This window comes from Lissotriton helveticus, assembly GCF_964261635.1.
Source record: "Lissotriton helveticus chromosome 1_1 unlocalized genomic scaffold, aLisHel1.1 SUPER_1_unloc_19, whole genome shotgun sequence".
Classification (NCBI taxonomy): domain Eukaryota; kingdom Metazoa; phylum Chordata; class Amphibia; order Caudata; family Salamandridae; genus Lissotriton; species Lissotriton helveticus.
This window is the reverse complement of record NW_027611658.1, coordinates 97,275-114,169: the sequence shown is the minus strand read 5'-3', so window position 1 is coordinate 114,169 and position 16,895 is coordinate 97,275.

The following is a 16,895-nucleotide window of genomic DNA, read 5'->3' as shown; positions in this document are numbered from 1 at the left end:
GAGCTGTTTTTCAGACAGAGCAGAGTGTAGAATTGTAGCCTGAGAGTACTTGGATGTAGGAGTGAGGATTTGTAGAATTTTCAACATTTTATTAAGCTCAAAAGGATACATGTACCCTATGGACGTGTAACATAGAATCCCAAAGGCAGATATTAAAGTCATATGGACTGGCACCAAACAGATATTAAAAAAATATATACTATTAATTAATTTGTAATGTAGATTTCTGGGATGGGAATTACTCGTTCACGGACAACAGGCGTTCTCCCCTGCCCTGAGTTACCACCTACTTGTATCCAGTATCCTGACTTTAGATTTGGCCTCTGCCTCAAGCAAATCTATTGTGTGCTGCGAGGACTATGCCTAGACCTATCCCTCAACTATGGTCCAGAGTATGAATCAAGGGCAATGAAATTAAGGCGTACTTTCATGTGTTCATTTTATTCCACCTGGTTATCAGTTGTTAGGTTTTTCTGCACCTGGACCAGGACCCAATTTTTTTCCAGACAGAAAAAGTAGACTGCAAAGACGCATAAAACTCTGGGTGCAGTAGAAGCAGCCAAGACTTAGGCTGTTTGTTTTTTAACTGGGAGAAATACACAATTCTTCCCTCTGTTGGTGTTCACAGTCGTTGTCGGCCTGTGATTCGGCATTGAGTGCAGAGCGTGCCGGGTAGAGCTGAGGGGCCGAGCCAAGGAGGAGTTGACGAGCAAGCGGAGCAGAGCCTGGGACGACTGCCCAGGTTTGTTTTGTGACCAGTTACCACTCCCGAAGGTTTCTCCCGCTTCACCCGCGTCCTGTTAGACGGGGGCTTTGAGTTCTACAGATCTGCTGTGGGGGCAGGAACGGCCGCTGCCAGCACCACGGTGCTAAGGCGCTGCTAGTGCTGCTCATGCGGCGGCTGCTGCAGGGGTCAAAGGAGCCTTGGCCTGCTGTGCTGCTGGTGCAGCGGCTGCAGCAGGGCACAGAGGCACAGAGGAGAACAGAGGAGCACAGAGGGCACAGAGGAGCCTTGGCCTGCTGCCTTATTTTAAGTATTTACTAAGCATTGAGCAGAGCAGAGCAGAGCGGGCCGAGGAGTGGAGGGAAGTGCCTACATCTGCCGTCTGTAGTGGGACTGGCTCTGGATCCCGCTCTTGCTCCTGAACGATTGGCAGCATTCTCCCTTGTACTCTTGTCAGCGATGAATAGCAACGATCAAGTAATGAACAGTGAGTGGTAAGGGACAGGTGGCAAGAGGTGTGTGGCGGGTAGCTAAGGTTGATCGGTCCGTAAGTCGCTGAGCCATTGGAGTCTGTAATAAGTCTGTAATACAAAATCTGAGAAATTATGCAAAGGGGAAAGTGACAATAGACTTTGACCCTGTTGAAGCACCCCTCGACCCCTGAATTACTCTTCATGCCTAGACTACAGGCCTAGACTATAGCCCTACCCGGAGCCCGGATATTAATCATTCGATTAATTAAATAATTTAATTAAGTAACCAGCAGTACCGGCGGATTCTGTACCATGGTGTGCTTTGCGGGTGTTTTCCCTTGGAGGTATTTGGTGGTGTTTTTGTCCTATCAAAGCACCCTTTGGCCCGTTTGATTCTCTGAAAGAAGCAAGACTTCTTCCCCTTAGAGGGTGTATTATGAGGTCAGGAAAGGAGCGGCCACCTTTCCCTCCTATCAAAAGGAAAAGAAAAATAGAACAAACACTAATACTAGATACGTTTAAAATAAAACAGGCAGGTGACATATAGTCCTTTAAAACATCCAAGGTCAATACATTTGGGAAACTGGGAAAGTCGCCGTCAAAGTCTGATTTTATGAAAGATCCAACTGGTGCTATGCTAACATTGTTAACTAACCCATGTGATCTTCAACCTCCAATTAAACCACTGAGTAGAACAAATATTATATCCCCTAAGCAAGAAGTAGATGAACCAGGCCACCCTGAGTCTGAAGCTGAAGTCGAACGAATGTCAAATTCAACTAAGGACCAAGTCAACCATTGGGGTCAAATAACGGACCTAGAGATGTTAACTATTCCACGTACTGGTCGTGCACAACAAGAGGACGCAAAATGCACAAATCTAACAATGGGAGATACTCAGCAATTACTACCAACTAGGCAGCCAATGCCAATAGAAGTGTAAGTAAAAATCAGAAAAGCTAACGGGATAGGGGAACCATCTAATTTGGGCCAAATAAATCAACCATAGCAAGAAGCTCCAAATGAACTAAATGGTGGGGTAAAAATCATAAGGGAAGCCAATACCCCACTGAAATCGGATCTTACTCTGCCTAAAATAAATTCAGTTAAAAACAGGACAAGCCGAAATGTAATCAAAATAACGGATCTCAAATTAATAAGGACGAATACAACAGCAACCCAGAAACTCTGCAGCGTTGGAGTACCCCGTATCAAAAAGAAGTTTTGAATAGTAGTCCACAATTCATTAATTCTTGTGACGAGGACCTGATTTTCAAGGACCACAAAAAGAGAAGTATAAGGACCTATCATTCATAAATGGGCAACACCATAACCCAGGTACTCAGGTACCAGGAAGTGGGAATGTGGAAGCAATTTGGGATTAATTCTTCAAAACCTCGCAATTAACTCTGGAAGCTTTAACATATCAGTCCAACAAAAAGGAGATCCAAATAGATCTCGAGCGCTATGGCATCCTCTGTTGCCGGAATTGAGCAGAAGATAACAAGGGCACAATCTCAGCCAATATCTACGTATGCAGAGTGTAGTTGTGCCCAACTAATTAACAAACTAGCTACCATTCCGGATATTTTAAAAACAATAATTGACGATGTAAAAGGGAATTTTCCTAATGTGGGAATTCAACCCATCAAGACCGACTGCCCCTCTAAAGATACAATAAAATGTAAAGACAATACTGTTGTTGTTAAAGAAAAAATAGATGATAAAACAAAAGATCAAGAAGTGATAAACCTATGCTTGACACAATCAACAATGACAGACGCAGCTCGGGACGTTCATCTATCGTTCATCTATCAAAAAGACAGAGGAAAAAAATACGGAAAGCAAGAAGTAAGCTTCTATAAGTATAAAAAAAATACAAATGCATAAGATATAGTGAGATTGAACACTGGAAACAACCATGACCAAATATCATATTGTGAAGGTGAGGGTAAACAAATATCTCCAACAAAACCCTTCTACCCTCTATTTAATAAGGATCTATCGGAGGTACAAGCAGTTATGAAAAATAAATGCCTAAACAATCAAGCTGATAGTATAAAAATGATAGAGAATGGGAAAATTCAGTCCTTTGAAATGCTGCAAGTGGAGGAAAGTAATAAACAGGTGGAAAATAAGCCATCACAATTGGAAAAAAATAGAGCAAAGAGGGAGAGTATCAGAGGGGATGAAACAAATAGAGATTTGTTAAGTGGTGCAGGTAATTTTTACGCCGGAATATAAATCTAGGGGTAATAATGAAACAACTTGCAAACATCCGGACCCAACACAAGATGGCAGGAGTATGCAAAGCATGTGCATCTACAGCATACATGCCTCGAACAGAGGAATAATGGCCTCAAATCCCTGCCGTGGTATCTTGTCATGTTGTGGCTGAGTGTGCCATGTGATGTGGCAGGCTATAGTGCTTGGTGTGATTTGGTCATTTTTGACAAAGTGGCGTGCTGAACGGTTAGGCAAATTTTGAATTTCTTTGTTTTTGGGATCGTGTGATATAGTGCGGTACCTACCGTATGATGTAAATAAATTACATTGCTAATATACCATAAGGATGTGGGGTGAGTGCTATTAGGGCCGAAGTCTTGCTGATTATATGCAGAATAACAGGTCTGGGAGGTCACTACTGACTAGGGCAGGTTAGCAGCTGCACAGGCCTTGGGCATTAATCCTATTGAGGATAATATGTGACGGGCCACTGGTGACTGGAGCTGGCTAGCAACAACGCTAGCCTCTGGTATTCATTACAAACAGGGTAACAATACATGTCAATATTGACTAGAACTGGTTGGCAGTAGAGGTAACCTCTGGATTTGAATATTTGCAGGATTTGCAGCAGTGGTGGCCTCTAGGAAGAAGGAATTGAGTAAGCATAACTGGATATACTGGTTTCTTTAATGCCGATAATTGTTTACACATGAATGCACCAACGTGCATTGATATATTACATTACCAAATTACAATATTCTTATATTAATTTGATGTGTCTGTTCGCCTTAATATGCCTGCAAAGTTATATGATTCTATTAGGGCCCAGAACCATTTTATTTAGTGATGTCCATCTGTACACTTTCCTGCATCTTGTAGTAAGTTGAATATTGACAAACAGAAGTGTTATTTCCAGAAACAGTGAATTCTGCAGCTTGTGTGTGTATCTTTTATCTGCACCTTACGGACTCCTCACATTCCTCTCAAGAGAAGATCCTGCCTCCTACTCATTAGTGTTGTTTTAGTAACTTTTTCTATCACGTGTTCATGTTTCATTGACTTGTATTAGGAGAAAAGTGTATAAAAATACATTGAGTAGCATTAGCATTATATACTTCAACTTGCTTTAGGGTGGATGCTCTCGTCCATTGCAAAGACAATTGTCACTTGTTAGTTTGCTTGGCCTTTTGCTATTTTTGCATTAAATGTATGATAGATGTGTTGGCCTCCCAGTGTGTTGTGTTTTATTTTACATAGCACAAGAGATGCTGAGGAAAATGACAGTCCAGTATACACATTCTTCATATAAATCAACTCACAGTATTACTGTTCTGGAGGTTCAGTCCTACAGACATTATCTCTAACTGAACGCAGGAACCCTAGGAAGCATGTGCTTTTCAAACCAGTTGCCCTCTGATGCGGCGTCCGTCCTCATTATTGGATAAGTCAGTATGTCCTGAATTTTAGGAGGGTTACCGTATTTAGTGCACCCTGTTAGACAGCGCTCACCTGTGGCAGTAAGATGTTAATAGGCACCTTATCACCTATGCACGGTGCAGGGCTTTGAGTTACAGAGCTCCTCACGCTGTGGAGAAGATTAGGTCACGTTTACCCATTTTCCCATAATTGGTCCTGATGAAATGCCAACAGATTGCTCCATGACTACATAAGGCATAAAAAACGTTGACCTGAAGTATAGACCCCAGCTTACCAGCAGGTCCAGAGGTGATCAACACTTTCACACAGTGATAGGGGCCATTAGTTCCTCAGTTTCTTTGCCACTGTTTTTAATATCAACATGGACCAGTATGATCACATTAACTATATTGCGGCAACTGGTCGATAGTTGATTTTATATTCAGGCTTTCACCAATCTCACATCTTATGACACAACATCCTCTGTCCTACTATGCTCATCCGGCGTACTTAATAAAAGATCTCCGCCAAAGTGCCCTCTGGTGGTGCCCGCCAGGCATTGTAGTGCCGGCATGGTGAGGAGTATAGCCCAATAATGAAGCATGTCACCATCAGGTGAGTGAACGCAACTTGTCTTAAAAGCACCTGCTTCCTAGTGTGTCTGCGTTCAGTTACAGATAATGACTCTGGGACTGAACCTCCGGAACAGTGTGGTGTGCCACAGGGCTCTTCGTTGAGCCCTACATTGTTCAACATCTATATGGCCCCGCTGGAGAGTGTGGTACTTCCACTGGGAATTAAGATCATCAGCTACGCCGATGATACCCAGTTGGTGCTAGGGCTTCCCCAGCCCGCGAACCAGCCCGATCAGCTGCATGCATGCCTGGTTAAGATCTTTACCTGGATGGGTAACTCAGCCCTTAAGCTCAATGGTTCCAAAACCGAGCTGATGATGTTGGGGAACTCTTCTCCTTCCCTGCCCCTAAACAGCTGGCCCAGCTGTCTGGGAGTGCCACCTATCCCCAAACAGGAGATCAAGAGCTTGGGGGTGTGGTTGGAGCAGGACCTTTCCTTTAAGTCACACGCCAAAAAGACCACAGGCGTGTGCTTTGGCCTGCTCCGATCAGCACGGAAGATCTTACCCCTCCTCCCCATGACCTCCAGGAGGCTATTAATCCAGGGGCTCATCATCTCCCGGTTGGATTATAGTAATGCGCTGTTCCTGGGGGCGCCAGAAGCCACTTTGAACAAACTGCAGCAAGTACAAAATGCCGCTGCCAGGCTTCTGACTGATCTCCCCAGGTGGCAATCAGCCCGTCCGGCGCTGAAGGCGCTTCACTGGCTTCCAGTCAGAGAGAGGGTGAAGTTCAAGGCACTCTGTATGGCCCACAAAATCCTGCAGGGGAAAGGACCTCCTATTCTTCGGGGCATGGTTCAATCCTATGAGGCCCCCCGCGCCCTTCGCTCAGACCATCATCATCTCCTGCAAGTGGCAAGAGTAAGAAAGGCCAGGTCCGGTGGCAGAAGATTTTCTGTCAACGTGGCAGTACTCTGGAATTCTCTTCCGCTTGCCCTGCGGGCTGAAACTAGTACTTTACGCTTCCGAAAACTTTTAAAGACCCACCTGTTCCCTGCCTAATGAGCCGCTTCTGTTAGGTTCGCTCTTTTCTGAAGAAGCGCTGGGATGCCCAAGGGTAACCACGCGCGATACAAAACTCATTAATAATAATAATAATAATAATAACAGTATACTGTGATTTGATTGTGTTTTATTTTAACAAATGTACATCGCAGATATTGGCGCTTGCTTGTTTCACAAAAATGATCGGATACCTGCCTCAGAGCGCACTTCTTACAGACGAGTATGGGGTTATCATGTTGCTGCTACAAGCTCCTTACCTGAGCGAGTTATCGGGAACGATGCAGGGGGCAGAACCAAACCAGCCACACGTGGAGATCAATGACAAATACTGAAGAATGAACAGAGCTTCCAAGCTGGTGACCGTTACTTAATTGATCCTGAAAATAAAATACGTTTTTACTATTCTGGTGACTCATGACCATAAAAAACAAAGGTTATAAATTCAATATTATGTCAAATACTTAAAAAATGGAACTGGATGTGCTGAATCGGACGTTGCCCCAGGTCATGCGTGAAACCTTCCACCACTATTCCTTATGGGACTTGTAGTTTTGTTTTTCTCATTAAAAGGATGGGTTCTAGAGTCCCAGTGTTCTAAGCGATGTTGGTCAAAATCAGAGGCCTGAGTGAGGGTGAAGCATGACACTGCTCTGTTTAGCAGTGAGATGAATGACAGTTCCCCAGCCCTTCCATTCTTTGACAGACAGAGGCTCATCAACCGTTCATATTTGTTTGCAACGAGAAAGAAACTTTTATTGCAGCTTGTGTCAACTGAAGAGATAAAACCCCTGGGCGTGTTTAATTAACTATTGACAAACATGAACAATCAAGAACATGAGTTTCTGGAAAACTATCAAGCACCCAATCAGAATCAGCCGCACTTCACACCCAGGAATTCTTGAGGCTTTGGAGAGGGTGAATTGCACGTGGTATAAGAGGAACATTACATGACTCAAAGCTCACTTCTCATGGATGTACTTTACTGCCAGCCTCATGGCACACTTAGCCAGCTCTTCACCTCCTCCTCCTCAAACTGTTGACCAGCTATCAGGGCAAATGAGCCTGCAGCAAAGCATCGCTGGCTTGGTTCCACACCGGACCAGGCAATGTGGTCAACTCCATACTCCTCCAAGTCAGCATGCTCTCTGGTCGAGCCAGTCCTAACCCCACATGAATGTTCCCCATCACAACTATTTTAATGGTACTAAGTTATGTTTCTGCCAAATGACTGAGTCAAAAAGTGAAAGGCTTTACATGAAGTGCTGAAAGAGAAATCATTAAGTTTTTCAATATTTCTGAGTCTGCCACAGTACACAGGAGCATTATTTCTCTACAGCAGCAAATCATGTATGTGCCCTGTAGAAAGCTTGTTTGAATGAAACATGGAAGGCATTGCAGCCAACAATCTATGCAACATCATAGCAGAGTGCAAGATAACTTGTGTTATTATTCCAGCAGAACGAAATGCCATTCCTAATGTGTATGTCATTTTAAAGACAAACCCAGAAAAATGTATGGTCAGTGTTGTTCTTCTGCCAGTTAAAAGACAATCTACATAAATGTGTCAGGAAATAAAATACTTTCAGAAATCCTACTCTATGGCAGGGTGCTGCCTGCCACTATATTGCAGGTTACTTCCAACATAATCTGATTTATACATACATACTCCAGGATGCTGACGGCTATCGGGTCTGCACACAGCAGTCTTGAGCCACTCAGGAAGGAGGTAAGCTCTTCATTTCATCTTAAGCCCTTAGGTTACATTCACAGCCTGATAGGTCCCGAGAATTTTATCCGCGCTCTAACTGCGCCGAGCAGATAGACGTAGTACATCATAGGCTGTGTTGTGTGCTGGGTGATGCCTGGCATCTTATTATCATTGGCGGGAAGATGAAGCTCTGATAGGAGCTGCTACAAGAAGAGCAGAGAAACAGGACCACAGATCGCCACAGAGCAACAACTGCCCAGAAGCTGAAGAAAGAACCCTGAAACAGCAAACCTCCTGCACCCTGGAGATTCTCCAGGATAAGCAAATGATGGTAATGAAATGCAAACTGCAGCATTAAGGTCACACACTACAACATCTTTCCCTTTAAACCAAAGGTAACAGCCTCCAAGAAGAATCTTAACAAAAAGCAACAAAACTAGAAAATGCATTCCCAAATGCTGCAAAATAGAAACAGTTAATACAAATGAACAATATTAAACTTTGTTGGTACCTTGGTAATGTGCTTACTATTGGGCTTCACTCCATCTGCAGCAATAACCCTCTGAAAGGAGAAATTACTGCTGTGAGTCTCAGAGTCTTCAGTGTTACTGGTCTCAGTCACGAAGACTGCGGTGTCGGAAGATAACTTTCTCTTATTTCGCTTTATAGTTCCACCAGTCACGCCATCGCTTTTGGCAGACACGCTAAAGTCAGCAGCATCACAACTAAAGGCAGACCAGCAATGTGGATCTCACCACTCCCACTGGGTGAATATTCAACAAGTACGGTCTCGGCTTACCAAGCAGAACAATAGAATCGGGTCTCATAATCATACCCAGAGCCACAGTTAGCTCAGCCGTCACTTGAGCATACCCAAACACCTCAGCACTTAAGCATCAGTCCCAGAGGAGACCATCTGTGAAGTCCTTGTTAACTTGCACCACTCCGGGGTCAGCACAAGCAGCATCATGGACAGCGTCTAACACCGCTGCCACAAACATTCATCAACATCCAAATCCTCGTCACTCAAACTACCCAAAAGTGGCTTTCTAGATAAGCAGCCAGCCCTGTAGTGTCTGTCTCTGTGTACTAATTTGATGCCAAAGTTGTAATTTTAAAAACAGCCTTAGAAGCCTTACAGGGGCCTTACTGACACCATTAAGGGTTCAAAGCAAAGGGCTATGGTCTGTGAACTTTTAAAAGATGCATGCCCCCAGACCTCTTCAGGACAATAAAAACTGGTGAAACCATTCAGACGAATTGGTGACATCATAAATCATGTAAGAGGGCAGTAAGCTCACTGCGTACCCTCAGAAAAACAGAGCGCACTCTATGAATGAGAGGTACTGCCTGAGCTTTAAGTTTTGATACAATGCTCAACCCATTCACTGCTCCCACTCGGTAAACATCAGGAGAATGTAGTAAAGTATTCTTAATGTCATTGGCATCAAAATCTACATTCGATACAGGCATGTCACTCAACACCGCTGGATTATCAGGACCCGGCCTCATAGAGAAACCAACTTAGTCTGATTCTGCCATTCCATCCCTTACCTTCCATTGATAGTTACGTACATTTTTGAGGTAATATTTTTACCCAATCATTCCAGCGGACTAACAAAGTAAGCCACTATATATCGATATCCTGCTCACCTAAGGTGTGTCAGCTGTTCCTCACAGCTCTAGTTTTATCAAAGGCTACATCATACAAAATCTTGATGGGTAGTCCTGATGAATTGACAGTTCTGAGTTGCAAGCTGCAACAGTCTTTAGTCAACAGCCCCAAGGACGTGTGACTGGGAGCCCCAAGGCCACGTCGAGTCTCCAACAGCCTGGTCGCAGTGCATTGGATTTATTTAGGCATATTTCGCAAAAAATGACACAATGCAAACTAAAGTTGGAGCGAATAGGATTCCAGAAAAAAACATTCCACAATGAAGCGTAAGGACAAACTATTTCTCCGGTGAGGAACACAAAACAGTCAGAGTTATACGTAGTTATTCGTAGCCGTGTCTTTGGAAGAGAAGAATTTTAAGGTCCTTCGGTAGATGCTGAAAGAGGTGGCAGTGCGGAGGTACGGAGGAAGTGAGTTCCAAACTCTGGCTGCACAGGCACAGGCGGCGTGCACGCAGAACCATACCGCCGCCCGCTCACAACCTAACCTGTGGTGGGTTGTAAGAATCCCGCCGTGGTGCCGCCGCCAGCGAGAGCGCAGCTGGGCCTGGCCGTACCCTCCCCGGCAGAAGTGGAGCATTCACACACACAGGCCCCGCTTCCACATTCACTGACCCCGCCCCACACCCACAGACCCTGCCCACACACACAGACCCCGCCCCAAACCCAGACTCCACCCCGAAGCACAGGCCCCACCTCCACATTCACTGACCCCGCCCCACACCCACAGCCCTCACCTCCACATTGACTGACCCCGCCCCAGGCAGAGGAGGAGAATTCATGCTCACTCTGGAGTTAATCACTCAATGCCCCCAGGCTGGTGTTATAGTCACAAGTTGTCCTTGTTTCTTTAAGGACAACTTGTCAGTTTCACGCGCCTGCCTCCGTGCGCTATTGGTATTTGATATGTCACTCATCCTGGAGTGCTCGTTCGAACCCTGCTGCTCTGTAGGTTTGGCAGTTACGGCAGGGATACCAGGATGGGAGGTCGTGGGGTGAGCTACATATCACGTATGTAACCAATAAAGATTTTCAAACTAAACCTTGCTTAAGAACCATCATTTCATTGGAAGAACTCGCTTTCAACAGCTGGGCGGGGTTATTGTTTGACCCCGCCCACATATCCACTGACTCCGCCCCATCCACTGACCTCCCCCCCAAATCCACAGGCCCCGCCCCAAACCCAATCCCACATTTACAGACCCCACCCCCTGCAGAGGAGTAGCATTCATGCACACTCACTGCCCCCAGGCTGGGCGGGGTTATTGTTTCACCCCGCCCCCACACCAACATTCACTAACCCTGGCCCCACATTCTCTGACCCCCCACCCACAGGCCCCGCCCCCACATCCACAGGCCCCGCCCCCTTGCAGTTCTCATACTTTAATGATCTTGACCGCGGCCTCGAGGCCGTGTCTTACCTTAGCTCCCCTCGCGCGTTCGGCCTGAGAGAGGAGGGAGGAGCGGCCTGAGGGGGGACTCTGACAACAAACACGCGAGACAAGAGCCACGCTGATAATATGTAGCTGCGCGTGCGCAGGATACGCAGTTTAACACAAGTGCGCATGCGCAGGATTTCCTGCAGTTATGACCGCGCATGCGCTGAGAACACGAAGCACATGAACCCTTAAGATTGTGTCTCTGAGTATTGAGCAGCCTCGCAGGGAGAGCATGGCCTGGAGAGTCCATCCGAGAGAGGAGAAACAACTGGGACCGTCAACACCGAGAGGGGAAACAACCGGGACCGTCAACACTGTCTTCTATCACACACAGTGTACTACTGTGTGTGATGGAAAAACAAGTAACACTATTTGTTTTACTAAAGTAAAACAAATCTTCAGTGTACCGGGCAGGAATGCAAGGGCCCTGACTGTACCGTGCATGAGGCGGGTATGGCTGTGGTGCATAGGGTATGGATGCAAGGGCCCTGACTGTATGGTGCATGAGGCGGGTATGGCTGTGGTGCATAGGGTATGGATGCAAGGGCCCTGACTGTATGGTGCATGAGGCGGGTATGGCAGTGGTGTATGGGGCAGGAATGCAAGGGCCCTGACTGTATGGTGCATGAGGCGGGTATGGCTGTGGTGTATAGGGTTTGGATGCAAGGGCCCTGACTGTATGGTTCATGAGGCGGGTATGGCTGTGGTGTATAGGGCAGGAATGCAAGGGCCCTGACTGTATGGTGCATGAGGCGGGTATGGCTGTGGTGTATAGGGCAGGAATGCAAGGGCCCTGACTGTATGGTGCATGAGGCGGGTATGGCTGTGGTGTATAGGGTAGGGATGCAAAGGCCTGGACTGTATGGTGCATGAGGCGGGTATTGCTGTGGTTTATAGGGTAGGGATGCAAGGGCCCTGACTGTATGGTGCATGAGGCGGGTATTGCTGTGGTGTATAGGGAAGGGATGCAAGGGCCCTGACTGTATGGTGCGTGAGGCGGGTATGGCTGTGGTGTATAGGGCAGGAATGCAAGGGCCCTGACTGTATGGTGCATGAGGCGGGTATGGCTGTGGTGTACAGTGTAGGGATGCAAGGGCCCGGACTGTATGGCGCATGAGGCGGGTATGGCTGTGGTTTACAGGGTAGGGATGCAAGGGCCCTGATTGTATGGTGCATGAAGCGGGTATGGCTGTGGTGTATAGGGTAGGGATGCAAGGGCCCTGACTGTATGGCGCATGAGGCGGGTATGGCTGTGGTTTACAGGGTAGGGATGCAAGGGCCCTGATTGTATGGTGCATGAAGCGGGTATGGCTGTGGTGTATAGGGTAGGGATGCAAGGGCCCGGACTGTATGGTGCATGAGGCGGGTATTGCTGTGGTGTATAGGGGAGGGATGCAAGGGCCCTGACTGTATGGTGCATGAGGCGGGTATGGCTGTGGTGTATAGGGGAGGGATGCAAGGGCCTTGACTGTATGGTCCATGAGGCGTGGATTGCTGTGGTGTATAGAGTAGGGATGCAAGGGCCCTGACTGTATGGCGCATGAGGCAGGTATGGCTGTGGTGTATAGGGTAGGGATGCAAGGGCCCTGACTGTACGGCGCCTGAGGCGCGTATGGCTGTGGTGTATAGGGTAGGGATGCAAGGGCCCGGACTGTATGGCGCATGAGGCGGGTATGGCTGTGGTGTATAGGGTAGTGATGCAAGGGCCCGGACTGTATGGCGCATGAGGCGGGTATGGCTGTGGTGTATAGGGTAGGGATGCAAGGGCCCGGACTGTATGGCGCATGAGGCGGGTATGGCTGTGGTGTATAGGGTAGGGATGCAAGGGCCCGGACTGTAAGGCGCATGAGGCGGGTATGGCTGTGGTGTATAGGGGAGGGATGCAAGGGCTCTGAATGTATGGCGCATGAGGCGGGTATGGCTGTGGTGTATAGGGGAGGGATGCAAGGGCCCTGACTGTATGGTGCATGAGGCGGGTATTGCTGTGGTGTATAGGGGAGGGATGCAAGGGCCCTGACTGTATGGCGCATGAGGCGGGTATGGCTGTGGTTTACAGGGTAGGGATGCAAGTGTGGAAAAGTAAATTTTGCCATGTTGTATGTGCCTACGTGTTCCCCATCTTATGTTATATGTGCATGATCGATATGCATGTATTCCCCTCTGATCGATTAAAGACGCAATTACAGTTGTGTCCATCTCTAGTATGCCAGTTTCCAGTCCTCGTGAAAACAACGAATATTAGGCTTATGTAAACCTACGTTGCCACATTTCACAGTGTGCACGTTAATTCATTGAATTGTCCCCGTTTCTAGGCCTCAAAAAGGCCCGGACTCAGATTCAGCTCCTGTCTCCTGAACCCTCTCCGAGGAGCGATACAGCCCCCACCTGCATCCCTGACCCTTCACTTACTTCATGCCTCGCAGTGCCCGGCCCGGCCTGGCTCTGCCTCCCAGTCTGCCAAGAGTATGTTATGTTTCTAGTTATCAGTCCAGCCCTCCTTCCCTGCATTCCTAAGCTACTGCATCGCATCAATAGTTTCCGTCATGGTCTAGCCTTTATGTCTCCATGTAAGAGAAATACTGTATTAATATTCATAGAATATTCCTCGCACACGCAACACATGTAGAATTATGCACGCATCAGTCTTAGTGTCTAGTAACCTTTGCCCTGATAACTTTTGGATTCTATCAATATGTACTTCAAACACCAGATACCAGATATGCCTTAGGTACATGTCGCTCTGACACTCCAGACTTTAGTCTCCTCTTCTAGCGCAGAAGTCATAGCCCCCAGTTCTCCCTGGTAACACGTCATAGCCCGTTTGCGCGCACCACTAGGTTAGAGGTCCCAGCTGCTCAGGTAGCCCCCTCCATGTTTCCGCCCCGTTTATGACATTTCTGTTACGTTTACATCACATGTCTATGTATACGCCCTGTACACGCCTTCTTGTTACATCATTTTGCCCTTATCTTTCGCGACTGCTACGAGTCACGCCTACTGCTACGCCTACTGTATTGAATGTAATGCAATTGTTTTAATATATATACTGTGCACCCATGTTAAAAGTTGTCCAGATCCCCATAGCCTTTTCCCATTTCCCCGGCAGCTGCCATCCTTCATTCCCGTACAGGCTGTCCTGTTCCTGTCCTTTATGCCTAATTAAAGCCTGTAGACTCAAGATACCTCGAATCCTGACTCTTATTTATTGAGCTATCTGTTTTATTGATTGTATTAAAAAATAGTACCGGTAATTAATTATTTATTTACCACATAATGGCGCCCGAACAGGGACTTGCCCTTTCCCCACGCGCCGGAGAAGCCACGCAGGCCCCCTGATCCTCTGCAGCCGTGACGGAACCATACCGTGCACGTGCAGATATTTCTGCTTCAAGTATCCCTCAGGCCCACGGAGGAGACGGAGGTTGCGGTCCAGCATCCAGACGAGGCGGTGAGGAACGCGGCGAGTCCCGACCAGAGCCCAAGCCGAGAGCCCAAGGTCCGAGGTATCCGGAGGCCCACCTGTAACTGAAGTCCGAGTCCGAAGTTCGTAGTCCGTCGTCGTAGCAGTCCCGTCCAGTCCGAGGCCTTCCGTTCTTGCTGCCCGGTGAGTACCGTTGCTGGGGTAGTATCTAGACAGGGTCAATTAATTTGTCTCTGGTCCGTGGGTTTGGGTACGCAGATCCAACACGAAGTGTTCACCTAGGTGGATGCGGGTCCTGACGTGTCTCTGTATGGGACCGGTAAGTTTCGTGCTGTTTTAGCAGTGCATCTAGTCATTCTAGTAAGTTCCGTTCTCGAGAAATTCATGTGTTCTGTTCTCAGTATTCCAGGTAATATTCTGTCCGAACTGTTATTTTAAATGTTATTCAATGTGTTTTCAATGTCGTGGTATGAGTGATTTGTTTTTTCAGTTATTATTGTGTTTATTGTGTAGTGTATTGTGTTTAGATTTCAGCCTAGACAATGCCTCTATTCTCTAAGTTACGTCAGTTAAAAACCAGAAGAGGATTGCTCGAGGAAGCAGTTCCTGTCCCGCCTAGGGACAGTCCAGGTCATTTTATGTATCATAAGCATGGCTTAAGTGCCATATTATATCTAGACTTATGGGTGGATTACACCAAGGAATTAGAAGAGAAATATAGATGGCCCGTATCAGGTACGTGGGATGCCGAGTGCATCATGCGAGTAGAAGAAGTATTATGGAAAAAGAAAGCCAGACAGTCCCAGAAAGATGCCATCGAGTTATGGCGCAAAGAATCTCATAGAAGAACCGAAAAAGAAATCAGAAAAACAGAATTAAGTAGGGAATCCTCAGAAAGAGCCCAAGAAAGGGAATTGATCGAAGTAGGTGAACGAGTTAAAGCCGAACAGTCAGACAGACAGAGAAATGCCCTTATTAAGGGTATGTATCCTCTTCTTGCAGAGGGCTTGCCAAAAGCAACCCCGGAAGCACCATGTAATTTTCCGCCGCCATTAGTTCCGATCAAGCTACGTCACAAACCGACTGCAGCTGATATTTTTCTCTCGTCCTATTTGGACGACACAGTTCCAGCATATGCAAATCCTGTTCCGCCAGCTCCCGTAAACAATGTAATTCCTGTTCCTCCAGCCACCGGGGCACCCGTTACAGCACCTGTTACGGTACCCCCGGTCCAGCCTACAGTACATGTACCCGCTACATCAGTCACTCTCCCAGCCCGTACAATACCCGTCGACGATTCTAGTCTAGGAGCCACGGGGGGAAGTCCTCCTGGAACCCCGCCTCAACACAGACGTCTAACGTTACTCGAGCTACATGAACGAGCGTTACAGCGTTCGCCCAAACTTCAGTCAGTTGCAGATATCAAGCGAGCCCTTACCGAATGCCGTTATGATCCAGTCCCAGGCGATGATGATATGGTCCTGTATTCATTGCGTGTAAGACGGGTGACCGAATATTTCGACACCCTGCCGAATATGAAAGGATATCTAGACAGAATATATCGTTTCATCCGTACAGGAGTAGATCCAGAAAGTATTGGCGACGCCATGGTCCAAAGAAAAGTCGAGATTCAGCTCATGCTTTTAAAGTTTCTAATTAATTGTTTAATAAGAGAACAAGATTATCCGGATAAAGATCCGGAAGAAATGAAAGTCCTGACTAGGTGGAGTGACCATATAGCCGAGGGAAGATACAAGACACAGAACTGTATAGAGAGTATGTACAAGAAAATCCATAGGGAAATAATAAAGTTACACGAGAAACGAAAAGCAGCACAAGTAACCGAGAAAGAAGACAACTCTGATAATGAAGAGGTAGACGACGAAAATCCCTCCAGAATAGCGTATGTAGGTAGAACTAGACTTCCCGACCGACATTCACGCCTAGATCACAAGAAAGTTTTCCTTTCTCCAGCACCAGAACAAGGTTCTCTTGAGCAAGTATTTCAAGGTACCGATCACTTTCTGAATTCACGAATCGGTTATAGTGAACTTAGTACCATGCATGAACAAGAACTAGCCCGATCAGCAGTCCGATGGACTACTGACTCTACCACTTTTCCAGACGAAATAGTGGCACAAATGTTTCTGAAACTGCCCCCAGCCGAGCAGC